This window comes from Phoca vitulina, unplaced genomic scaffold, assembly GCF_004348235.1.
Source record: "Phoca vitulina isolate PV1807 unplaced genomic scaffold, GSC_HSeal_1.0 scaffold14, whole genome shotgun sequence".
In the NCBI taxonomy this organism is placed as follows: Eukaryota; Metazoa; Chordata; class Mammalia; order Carnivora; family Phocidae; genus Phoca; species Phoca vitulina.
The window spans coordinates 36042554-36056013 of record NW_022589717.1 but is presented as its reverse complement, the minus strand read 5'-3'; the positions used below and the strand labels follow the sequence as shown (position 1 = coordinate 36056013).

The window sequence follows — 13460 nt, the reverse complement described above, 5'->3', positions numbered from 1 at the left end:
ATTAAGGATCATTCCAGAAACTTTCCTCAGCCCCATCCAGCTTCTTTATATGTTCTTTCACACCCATAGGCTTCCACGTGTTTCTCCCATAGAGAAAGCTACTGATAAGTTCTTGGGGAGCATACCTGTGAGGAATACGACAAGCAAGTGGGAGCACACTACAAAGATACAGTGCTCAATACTCCCAGCTTCATGGAACTCAACTTTTTTTTAGGTTTGTAATTGCAAACCTAAAGTATTTAGCTAGACTTGGATAACTAAAATAAATTAGATACCTCATCCACTGGATTCTTAAAGGCAAGGACTAATGGGTTGAAGGAAACATTTTCCATATTCTTGACCTGATTCCCTGTATCCAGGGAAGAGTTGAAGTTTGGGAATATAACCACGAATTTTCTCTCTATGAACAGGATATAATGCCACAGAGGAACTACTTTGGCTATTGGGCCTATCAACACTGGGTTATTTTGATACCAGTGTCATGTAATCATAAATTCTTTGGAGGCTAGAGATGGTTTTGCTCTTGCTTTGTTTGAAATAAGGAAGCTTATCCAATGACCATTGTTACATGAACAATTTACCTCCTTATGTTTGAGTTGCTTACTTTAGGAGAAAGTGTATGTATATAAATTTTATAGTTTTCTTGTTCATTCCTCAGCAAGTCTACTCCCATTCACTCGTCTCTAAATTTTATCTAAATGATTCTAAGGGACCAATCAAATTCCTCCTAGTAGTGTCATTAAAGGTACCCCAGAGAAATCATACAAAATCCCAGTAGGAAGACAAATGCAAAGGAGCTAGAATATAAATAGAATAGTCTTTGGGTGATGCATTTGAATATGAAACAGCTCTGTGTTTGCATACTGGCTAATAGAAAAGAGTGCTGATAGAGAAATTAATATGATATTCAAATATTTAACAACTGATCGAATGTGAACATCACAGTGACAAAGCTGGTTCTAGAGGTTTCATTTTATGCTAACCCATTAACTCCTTAAGAATAATAATATTAAGCATGTCAAAACCCTTATATAGGGTCAGAGTATTGTATGATACACAATTTTCCTGTTATCATGCACTAAAATAAAAGTAACCAATGGAAATCAAACAGTAATATGCATAGTTTATACTTATGTTGAGTACTAAAAGTGATTTTTTGTATATGAATTAAGTCATGAATGTGATCTTTCAATAATTTTAAGCAAGCATGCAATCAACAAGAGGTTGTCCTATATCATTGATTATTCTTGAAATTTGATATGATACAAATGACCTAAGAAGCTTCCGGTTGTCATTTTATGATAACATTATTAAAAAATAGTAGTCAAATGATTGGATTTCTCTAGGGTCTTTGACTTAAAATTTTTGTTTAATGAAAATATAATAAATCAGACATGAAAATAACAAGTTCAGTTTATTTTCTGCATACTCCTAATTATCAAAGAGATTACACTTGCTTTAAAACCAAAAAATAAAAATGTGGATAACTGGATTAACTTTAAGATAAGAGAAATATAGAAGTAACAATTTTTTTACATTTTTATATTATTGATCAATGTATTTTCAGAATATTTAAATCATGTTAAATCATTCCTTACAACTTGGATTTAACTTCTATTTTGGTTGACCTTCGCAAGCAATGTCAAATTATTTTTTAATGGGTATAAATGGGTATAAATAAAAATAATACCACCACCACTGGCATTTGCAAAATACCTACCTCTATTTTGTTCTTTCTCATCGCATATGACAACATATCATTCAGCATGACATTTTCATGGTTATTTGGAACGCAAAAATCAATTTTATGTTTTTGCCATTAAAGAAGAATATCTTATAAACTTATGGAAATCACACATTTGAAAAGGAAAATAACATCTGCAAGTAGTTTGGCTGAGGTGCTGTCTATGAACTTAAGGAAGGAATCCTACCATCCACCACACAATTAAAAACTATCTAGACTCTGTAGGCACCAAACTATTTTTATAATTTTCTTGCTCTAACCGGGGAGCCTCAACTGGGTAAGAAAAAGTTTGGCATAGATATTGGGTAAGATTCAACCAGAGAAGCAGAACTAATGGGGCAAAAGTTTAGGGTATTTATGATATAGGTACGCAATTTTATATGGATTTATTGCAAGGGATTGGCATATGTAATTGTGAGCTCTGGCTAAGCAAATCCAAAACTCACAGGATTTTTTGTGGACTGAAGTCCTTGTTCTCTTCTTTATTTGTAACCATACTTCAAAGTATACACCTGGAATTTTCTTTATATGAATAATAGTTCTCCGAAGGTGTGCAAGTTCTAGCCTTTCATGCTGCTTCCTTTGATCTTCAGTTTACTTCAAAGCTATCAAAAAACTGCAACAGTTTAAGAACTCTGATTGCTTCTAAGGACATTAAGAAGGAGGAGATATTTGTCTTTTAAAGTTTCCACCTATTTAGTATTTCTACTTGAAATATGAAAGCTGCAATTCATAATCGTACATTGTAACACCCAGGAAAATTCTTCTCAGAGTAGACGTGAATGTGGCAATTTATGTTGGTGGGAGCAATTCTTGAATATATAAACCTGGCCTTATTTGCTGGACCCACATGGGGGATAGTGTTGCTTTATGATTATATTATAAACTTTAGAGTAGGAGAGACACGGTTTCAAGTATTGGATCTTTTTCACATTGGTTGCCTGATCATAAACAAATCACTTGTCCCCTGTGATCCATTTCCTCACTGTAAAATAAAAAAGGAATAATACCAGTTGTTCAGGATGATCTGAAAATTAAGTGGGATAATTCTTTTTACTGTGCCAAGAAGAGAGAGAAAGTAACTGTTAAATGATAATTTTATTGTGATGTGCACTAAAATTGTAAACGTAACGTTCTTTACGTGAACAGCCTGTCCATTTTCTACACAATGAGCTGTACAGTGCGTGGGCAAAACACTCATTGCCTAAAAGACACCAAAAAATAAGAAGTGGACAAAAGTATAGTATAATAAAAAACCAATAGGTTTTAAAGTTTTGGGTTCAGATTACCTTAACTGGCTGCTTAACTTCGGTCAAGTCATTTTAATTTTCTGGACTTCACTTTTCTTAATTTGTATAATAAAGATATATATATATATATGTCTCTGGTTTGCTGGGAAGAGTAAACAAAATAGTAATGAAGTAATGATATAAAGTACTTTATCGAGTATATTGTAGACACTTAAAGTTTTTGTATATTATTTAATACAGAAATCACTTAAGGTAGCGATAGTATTATCTCTACTTTACACTTGAGGGAATGGTGCTTGAAGAGAAGTAAAAAACTTGCCTAACGCCACCATACAAGGTAGCTCAAATTTGAATTATGTCTGACTCCAAAGCCTATGGATTTAAGCCCTCCACTAACATTTCTGGCACACTATACTTGATATTTGATAAGCACCTGGCATTTGGTAAGTCCTTAATTATTTTTATTAGCATTCCTTTTTCCCTAACTTCACGTCCCGAAAAAAGTAGAATCTTCTGTGTTTGTTGGGAAAAAAAAAAAAATTCTCTCATTATGTTGAGAAAAGAACAACATAACAGACTATTTTTCTGTGGCTGAATCAATAGTCTTTTAATCGCTAGCTTTGTATACATACACAAAGATGTATAAATTAAGTAAATGAATTCAAACATCAACTATTTCTTCGGCATGGAGACAAACACTTGGTTTAGGTTTACTTTCCCCCTTTAATTTGTTCAACTGTGGTGGCAACGATTATTTTTCTATCATAAATAATGCCATATATTTTAATTCAAGGTCAACCTCCTTATTTTTAATATTTTACATGTTAACAAACCAAAATAAAGCTGAACATGAGTAGGAATAGATGCATTTAATTCATTTATAGGTAAATGTGTTTTTATTTCTTTAATATATTTCTGGAAGCCAACATAAACAAGTTTCCATAATCTTTACTAATACATGGCATCTTTTTGAGTAATATTGTGTAATGAACTTGTTTTTACATATTTAGTGGTACTTTACCAAACACAGCAAATGAACAGACGGTATTGAAAAAGGCAATTAGGATATATTTGATTCTAACCCTTCATTTAGATTTTACAGCTGTTCTGTCTTTGACCAGAACAAGTCTTTTGATGGATGTAACGTTGAAAAATAAGGCATTAACTTTTTTGGTTGGTGTTTTATTTTTATTTTCTTTTTACACCAGAAGTGGCTCCCTCAAGTGAAAAGTGTAAAATTGCTGGACTCTCCGAGGATCCAAAGGAAATTACGTGTGGCACGAAGTGTAGTGATAAAGCACTTTTACTTTTGATCAAGATGTAATCCAAGAAGTCAGTGGGGATACATATGTTTTCGCCATTGCTATTAAAACATAAAACAAAATATCACAGTGACCAGCTATTTATATGCAACTATAAAGAGACCAACGAGAGTGGACTTTCCTGCGGTCTCTAGGCTTCTAAATTGCTCTAGAAATATAACCATATTCCACAGAGGAATGAGAAAGACTCCTTTGATATCTCAGTATTTTAAGACCCTGGAAGTAACTCACATTTAGCAAATTTTAACTAAAATATAACTTGACATTTACGAGATGCTACATTTGAACACTGCAATTTTTATTGAAATCAACTTTCTCCTGTAACAACGCAAGCAATTATCTATTTTACATCTGTAGTGTCATAGCAGTTAAAACACACCTCAGTTTTGTCTATAGATAGCGTGACGGTATTTCCCAAATTGGCATGTTTAGGGAGACATTGCATCATATTCTTTATGTTATTAAAAAAATTAAACTCTAGCGAAATAAGAGACTGGATGAAGGCCTATTTAGTATGATTATTCTTCAGAAACATGATTTCAATTTCATGGTTTGCTGAGGCATTTATGGATTTCACAATATTTCTATAGTTTCTGGCTACTAGAGTGAAGATGAGGGCAAAAATAACACCAATTCTAATTAACTATAATATCATAGAGTTTAGATTTTACATTATGCAAGCAATTATGTAGTGACAGATGCCATTTTAAGTACTCTTTGTATTGCCTTATAAGGCAACAGTGTAAGGTGAATAGTATCACAATCCAGGATTTTGCAATAATGAAACAGAAGCAGCGAGATTTTAAGTAAATTGATAAAATACAGAGTAAATAAATTGCAAAATTTGCTTTTGTATCCATCCAGGCTTCGTAGTTTCTACTTTCCACATTATGCTGTCTCAGTGTGGAATGATGTGTCTGATAGTCGTTTTGTTGTAATTAGTGTCTCCATCATCTATTTTCCTGGTGTTGAAAATCTATTCCATATGATTTATGTGAAGATAATCCTACCCACTGTCCATGCCGTATAGCTAGACAGTCAAGATCGGTCTAGTTTTTTGACAGATGTTTTGGCATATGTACCCTGGGAAATAAAAGGTCTCTCTTTCTTGAAGATGAATACTTGTGTCAGTAAGTGGATTGCCACAAATTTCCCTGGTCTGATGAAGGAGTCAGAAAGAAAGAACGTGCAAAGAAAAGCAGAGTCAATGGACAGAGGAAAATATGAGCCAAAAATATCGTATTTTTGGTCTCTAAATCCAGGAATACCTAAAGTCAGAGTAGCTCTAAGTTTTTGTTTCATGAATAATGAATTCTTCTACTTAGTTTAAGGTTAAGAGGGTGCTTACCAGCATCACACTCTCTTACAGATGAGGAGGCAAATTAATAAATGCCAACATTAAAAAAAAGAGAAATGCCAACATTAGCTCCACTATCAGCTCTTTAAAGACAGGGATTATGTCCTGTTCAACTCTGATGTATCAGCACATGAAGTCACTCAAAAATATCTGTGGAGTGAAGGAAGGAAGGAGAAGCTCAAAGCTACTATTTGCCACTATCATCATAGGCAAAGTGAGGACACGGCCAAGCCCTCACTTTCAAGGCTGTCAGTAATTGATTACTATGAGACAGTCACTCTATACTTGCTGGAAATTATATTGAATATTTTTATCATCATCATCTTTTAAACATCACTGAGGTATCATTTGCATAAATGAAATTAAGAGATATTAGGGACAAACTGATAATTTCTGACAAATGCATCCATCTTTTCAACTCATATCGTGATATAGAACATTCCCTCACCAGAAACTTACTATTTTTTTTCCAGTCAATCCCTAATACTAAAGTTATCTATTTTGATTTCCTCCAGAGGTTCATTTCATTTGGCCTGCCACAATATAAACTGTTTCATGTCTTTTTTTTTTTTTTATCCATATACTATTAATATCCCTCTTTCACAGAGAAGGAAAGTGAAATAAGGAGAATAAATAACTAGTGGCTAATAATTATTAGACAAAGGTCATCCAGAGAGTACATGTCAGAGCTCAGGTTCAAACTTAGCAATTTGATTCCAGAGTCTGTGTCTTTAGTTGTATGTATGTTCAATGCCCCCCGGCTTAAGTTTCCATGTATTTACATTTAATAACAAAATATATTGTCAAAGGTTTAAGGTTTAAATTATTATGCTATATGTATTCTATATTTACCATATGTATAATATGTATAATTGACATGTAGAATATATTTTTAAAGTACCTAAATAATATTAAATCATGTTTTTTTCCCTCTTATGTTACTTTAGCATATTTTACATATACCAATGAATACAAAACCAAAACAACTGTCTAAAATTTAAACAACAAAAAAATTGCCTTCAGTTGAATGATCTTACTGTTTCAGGAATTGTGTTTATGAAGGTATTGAAAATTAGTCTCTAAATATCCTATTACACACCGCATATGTACACCAGACTTTGTGGGAAAGTACTACGAATAGAAAAGAGTCAAATTATATGTTAAAAAGATAAATGTATGTCACAATATAATTTAAAATGACATTAATAAGCTCATGAATGACAATGACATTAATAAGCTCATTTAATTATTCTGACTGAAGCATTGATATAATGAAATTGAAAACAACTGGATTCAACAACATATTATTGTGGGAAGATTTTTTAAAAGACTGCCATTAATTAGTTGATGCTATAAAGATCAAGAAAACAGTTTACAGAGGTATTTTCTTATTGAATTATTTGAGTGAAATTACTTGGTGAAAATTTTGGTATAATGATGCCATAAAATATTGTCTGGGAATGAACTGCTGCGAACTCTTCCTGAGTTCCCAAATGGAAGAATATTCTTTATTGAAATTTAAAGTCTCTCATTAAGAACTCAGAAGAAGTGTGAGGGGAAGTAGTCTGTGCGGAGGCCACTACGCTCTTCCCCCAACCCCCTATGACTCACCACCATGAGCAGCACCTTAGCCAAGATTGCGGAGATCGAAGCCGAGATGTCTCGGACTCAAAAGAACAAGGCCACAGCACACCACCTAGGGCTGCTTAAGGCTCGCCTTAATAAGCTTCATAGAGAGCTCATTACCCCAAAAGGTGGTAGTGGTGGTGGGCCAGGAGAAGGTTTTGATGTGGCCAAGACAAGTGATGCTCGAATTGGGTTTGTGGGTTTTCCATCAGTGGGGAAGTCAACACTGCTTAGTAACCTGGCAAGGGTATATTCTGAGGTGGCAGCCTTTGAGTTCACTACTCTGACCACTGTGCCTGGTGTCATCAGATACAAAGGTGCCAAGATCCAGCTCCTGGATCTTCCAAGTATCATTGAGGCTACCAAGGATGGGAAAGGTAGAGGCCGTCAAGTCATTGCAGTGGCCCAAACATGTAACTTGATCCTGATTGTTCTGGATGTCCTGAAACCCTTGGGACACAAAAAAAGATAATTGAAAATGAGCTGGAACCGCAAACCCCCCAACATTGGCTTTAAGAAGAAGGATAAAGGAGGCATTAATCTCACGGCCACTTTCCCTCAGAGTGAGCTGGATGCTGAAACTGTGAAGAGCATTCTGGCTGAATACAAAATTCACAATGTTGATGTGACACTATGTAGTGATGCCACAGCGGATGACCTCCTCGAAGTGGTAGAAGGAAACAGAGTTTATATCCCTTGTATCTATGTGTTGAATAAGATTGATCAGATCTCCACCGAGGAATTGGATATTATCTATAAGGTGCCTCACTGTGTACCCATCTCTGCCCATCACCACTGGAATTTTGATGACCTCTTGGAAATCTGGGACTATCTGAAACTAGTGAGGATTTACACCAAACCCAAAAGCCAGGAGCCAGATTATATATCCCCAGTGGTGCTGCCTTACTCTAGGACTACGGTGGAGGATTTCTGCATGAAGATTCACAAAAATCTTATCAAAGAATTTAAATATGCTCTGGTCTGGCATCTGTCTGTGAAACACAGTCCTCAAAAAGTGGGTAAAGATCATACATTGGAGGACGAGGATGTCATTCAGATTGTGAAGAAATGAAACCTTCCCCTCTACCCATGTGCTGGGACAACCATAGCAACTTTTCCCATGACCAAGCATCCTACCCCAAACCCCTTCGAGATTTGGCAGCCAGTGGATCAGGATTCAGGGGAGGGAGGTGAAGGCATCCAAGCTGGAACTTTGTTTTAACTTGGTGTCACCTTGTAAATTCAACTGCATAAAGGACCTGGTAGGCCATCCAGCTATGTGCAAAAAAAAAAAAAAAAAAAGAACTCAGAAGAAAATTATTGACATGCTGTGGGACTTTCCAGGGTGAATAGAAAATTATCTGTTTTTCTTCAACATCGTATAAAAAGACATATATAATGAAACAGATGTGAATGAGGATAATAATGAATGCACAAAGCTGCTTTTTAGGGAATTAATTATTCCTTTCAATATTTCTTCAGTCCTTTTAACTACTTTTATTATGGTCATTATCATTTACATATAGATTCATTTAGGTAATATTTTCTAGGCATAAACATATTAAATTATGTCCTACCCAAGTGTGATCTGAAACTCTGTCACCTCCCCCACAAACTGCCCTTTCACTTTCTCCTGTCTGACTCTAGTAAGCTAAGATGGCATTTTAAATTGGTGAAAGTAATGATGTTTATATAATATATGTGTCAATTAATTGGCAGAGATAGATTTTGTTTTTATATTAGTCATATTATATAGTGTGATTTGTACCTTATCAAAGGAATTATTTAAACCATGCATTATTTTTTTTTAACTTCTGTATGTTTTTATTTTTCTTTTATTTTTTAAAATTTTACTTTATTATGTTAATCACCATACATTACATCATTAGTTTTTAATGTAGTGTTCCATGACTCATTGTTTGCGTATAACACCCAGTGCTCCATTCAATATATGCCCTCTTTAATACCCATCACCGGGTTAGCCCATCCCCCCATCCCCCCCCAGAACCCTCACTTTGTTTCTCAGAGTTCATAGTCTCTCATGGTTCGTCTCCCCCTCCGATTCCCCCACCTTCATTTTTCCCTTCCTACTATCTTCTTCTTCTTCTTTTTTTTAACATATAATGTATTATTTGTTTCAGAGGTACAGGTCTGAGACATTGGGGAGGGTATGTGCTATGGTGAGCGCTGTTAACCATGCATTCTTAAAGGGAGTCCTATCACCTTTAAGGGAATAAGAATTAGTTCTCTGGAGCCATCATATCTTAGCTATTACAATGGTTTATGGCCTTCCAAAGCACCACAGTACATAAATAGATATACAGTATCTCTGTGGTATTAAAATTTCTTGATGGAAACTGGACAATTAGGAAAAAAGACATATAAAAAGGCTCTGTAGGGTACGGGAGTGGTAATGAACTTTTGTTGCAAAACACTAAACAATGATAGTATGTCAAATATAGCAGTGTTGATTCAATAATTGTGGCCATAGTTAAATTTTTGTGTGTGAATATAGTTACAGATATTAATAAAGTTAGATTATCTGGTGCTGTTGACTGAATGTGCTCCTCCCCCATTCATATGTTGAAATCTAATCCCCAATGTGATGGTATTCGGAGGTAGAGACTTTGATAAATAATTAAGTCATGAAGGTGGTGTCCTCGTGAATGGGATTAGTGCCTTTTTATTTTTATTTTTTTAATTTTATTTATTTTATTTATATATTTTTTAAAGATTTTATTTATTTATTTGACAGAGAGAGAGAGAGAGAGACAGCGAGAGAAGGAACACAAGCAGGGGGAGTGGGAGAGGGAGAAGCAGGCTTCCCGCCGAGCAGGGAGCCCGATGCGGGACTCGATCCCAGGACCTGGGATCATGACCTGAGCCGAAAGCAGACACTTAACTGAGCCACCCAGGCACCCCTATTTTTTTTTTTTTTTAATTTTAGAGAGAGAGAGCACACATGGAGGAGAGGGGTAGAGGGAGAGAGAGAGAGTCTCAAGCTGACTCTGCTGAGTTTGGAGCCTGTTGCGGGGCTCCAACTCACAACCCTGAGATCACGACCTGAGCCAAAACCAAGACTCATACACTTAACCAACTGTGCCACCCAGGCACCTCAGGATTAATGCCTTTTTCAAAGAGATCCCAGAGATTTCCCTTGATCTTTCTACCATATAAAGATACAAAAAGAATGAGATAATCTATGAACTAAGAAGTAAGCTCTCACTAGATACTGAATGTCCCAGTGACTTAATCTTGGATTTCCCAGCCTCCAGAACTGTGAGAAATAAATTTCTGTTGTTTATAAGTCACCCAGTCTATGGCATTTCTGTTAGAACAGCCAGAATGAATTAAGACTCTTGGTACGGAGGTGGGGCGGTGGGCAGGGATAATCAAAGTCCAGCTGCTTAAGTTACTGGTCCACAAACAGGCAAAATTAAATACGTATTTGCAAATATTTCCTTTATGTTTAATAACATACCTTGCATTATATTCGAAGAAATGTACATAAAATTATTTTTGTTAACATGTTCTTATGAGCCAATTAAGATAGGAAAGTTAAAACCTGTCTCTTAACCTATGCTATTACCTTGATTGTAAGTGGGTGTCGAAAATGTTGGATGAAGAAGAAAGTTGAACTAATTCCCACACGAAGGGCAGTTTTTAAAATATTTCTTTATAAAATTATCGTAAGAAGTTTTGGTTTTACAGAAATATATGGACAATTCTTAGCCTCTAGATGGAGGTCAAATTGGGCCACATCTCTCTTAATTCCAAAAAAGGAAGCATCAAAGAAAGATTGTGGAGTTAAATAGGTAAGGAAGATTTTATTTAAGACTATTGCAATAGGGAAGACATATTGAATCTAACTCTGGTGAAACCAAAGGCAGGAGAATTTTTAAGCACTGAGGTAAACTAGTGGAAAAGTACAGGAGAACGTTAGAGGGAGGTTGGTCAATGTGATTAGGTCATCCGATTTTTGCTAATTGGTACTTACCAAATTTAGGCTCTTACTCTCCATTAAACAGGGAGATAGGGGCCCTATTTTCTTGATGATTACATTAAGCGGTTTGCTCCCAAATCTTTGAGAAAGACATAATTGTGTGGCAAAACTAGCAAGAGGCTATGAGAAGATTTACATTTCAAAGAAGCATTAAAAGAATTTACATTTGCAAGATTTCTAAAATAAAAGCCCTAAGAAAATGGAGATCAGGGCCTATAATCAGAAGCAAAGCTGTCTAAAGTTTAGTCAGACTGAAGGAAATATTAAGGCCATGTCGGTCAGAAGACTATTAATGATGGGATCCATGACCTAATTAGACCATATTTAACACAGGGATGGAGTTACTATTCAGAGAAAAAAGTCTAAAGTTAATCTTGTTTGTGGTTTTCACTCTCTTTTTGAGACCATGTTTGTTGGTTAATTTATCCTAATCTGCTAACATGGTAAAATGAGTTTGAAGATTTTTTTGTGTTTTGTTTTTGTCCTTTGTTTTATTTGTTTGCTTTTTTCATTTCATTATTTTTCCTCATTGACTAATACAACTCTGCTTTAGGGCCTCATAATAAATATTTTTTCCTCTGCTGCATCAATTTTTAGATTACAGTTTTCTTATGCTTAAGATTTGTCAAGAATTTAGTGAAAAGGAAAAAAATAGTGAAAAGGGATCTAAAGGCCATTTGGTTGGATTTTTGGTACAGGCCTAAGCTAGACAGGCTAAAAGGCCTTTGTCACTCACACATGGCTTGGTCCACGTAGCAAGGAAAGTACAGGGAGCGTGATTACAGTTAGGTGATTATTAAAAGTGCATCAGGTTTTTGTGTTTTTTTCCAGATATTTTTCCATCTCTATATTATAAATATCATAGTATTTTATATTTCTACTGAGAAACTTTGAAGAAGATAGTCTAGATATACCTAGATATATATTCTAAGTAATAAAGTAATAAAGAACACTGAATGTTTTCTTTTGCAAGAAAATATCACGAGACTTTGGAAAGCAAAGTGAAACTTTAAATTATAAACTCATTTACAAACAAACTACACAGTTTTCTGTGATCTAGATTTTCAATAATTTTAACCAAGTGGTTTGGGTTTCAGTATAGAATTAGCAAGTATAAAAAAGTCATGTTTATGCAAGATAGCTGTGTGGCAAAAGTAACTAGAGATTAGTTGAATATTGGTTAAATGAAATTTAAAGCATTCTTGTGTTTATTCTTACATATATTCTGATTTTCAAAGAATCACATTTAGTTTGACCATAATCTTCTTTTGATTAGTAGTGACATTGTAGTTACAGTGCGTTATTATAAGCCCATTTGAGTATTTTCTTCATTTCCGGCATAGTGATTGTTTCCACAAAAGTAAAAGCTCAACTGAAGATTAAAGATAAGGGGGTATCAACAATAGCCAAATTATGGAAAGAGCCCCAAAGTCCACCAACAGATGAATGGATAAAGAAGATGTGGCGCACACAAACGCACACACACACATACACACACACACAATGGAATATTACTCCACCATCGGAAAGAATGAAATCTTGCCATTTGCAATGATGTGGTTGGAACTTACTATGCTAAATGAAATAAGTCAGTCAGAGAAAGACAAATACCATATGATTTCACTCATATGTGGAATTTAAGAAACAAAACAGGTGAACATAAGGGAAGAGAGAAAAAAAGAGAGGGAGGCAAACCATAAGAGACCCTTAACAATAGAGAACAAACTGAGGATTGTTGGAGGGGAGGTGGGCAGGGGATGGGCTAAATGGGTGATGGGCATGAAGGAGGACACGTTGTGATGAGCACTGGGTGTTCTATGTAAGTGATGAATCAGTAAATTCTACTCCTGAAACCAAAATTCCCTATATGTTAACAAACTAGAATATAAATAAAAACTTGAAAGAACAACCACAAAAAGATAAGGGGAATACCTCCACAATAAATTTCCCTATTTACAGGATGGGGAATTCAAGTGAAAGGAAAGCAAAGTTACGTCCCAGGGAGGCCGAGTTTAACTGGCAGAACAAATATAGATGTTATAGAAGAGGGTGGTCCTGACACCAAACCTCCTCTAACCCCACTACTGTGTTATAGGGATTCATGTTGTGTCAAAAGTGATGTCCAACTCCTTCAGTCTATCAGTTGTTCAGTTCTCCT

At 35.1% G+C, this 13460-nt stretch overlaps 1 pseudogene; it reads left to right on the top strand.

Moving 5' to 3' along the window:
• The first annotated feature begins 7288 nt into the window (after positions 1–7288).
• LOC116637354 lies at positions 7289–8371 on the top strand (annotated as a pseudogene).
• The last annotated feature ends 5089 nt before the right edge of the window (positions 8372–13460 follow it).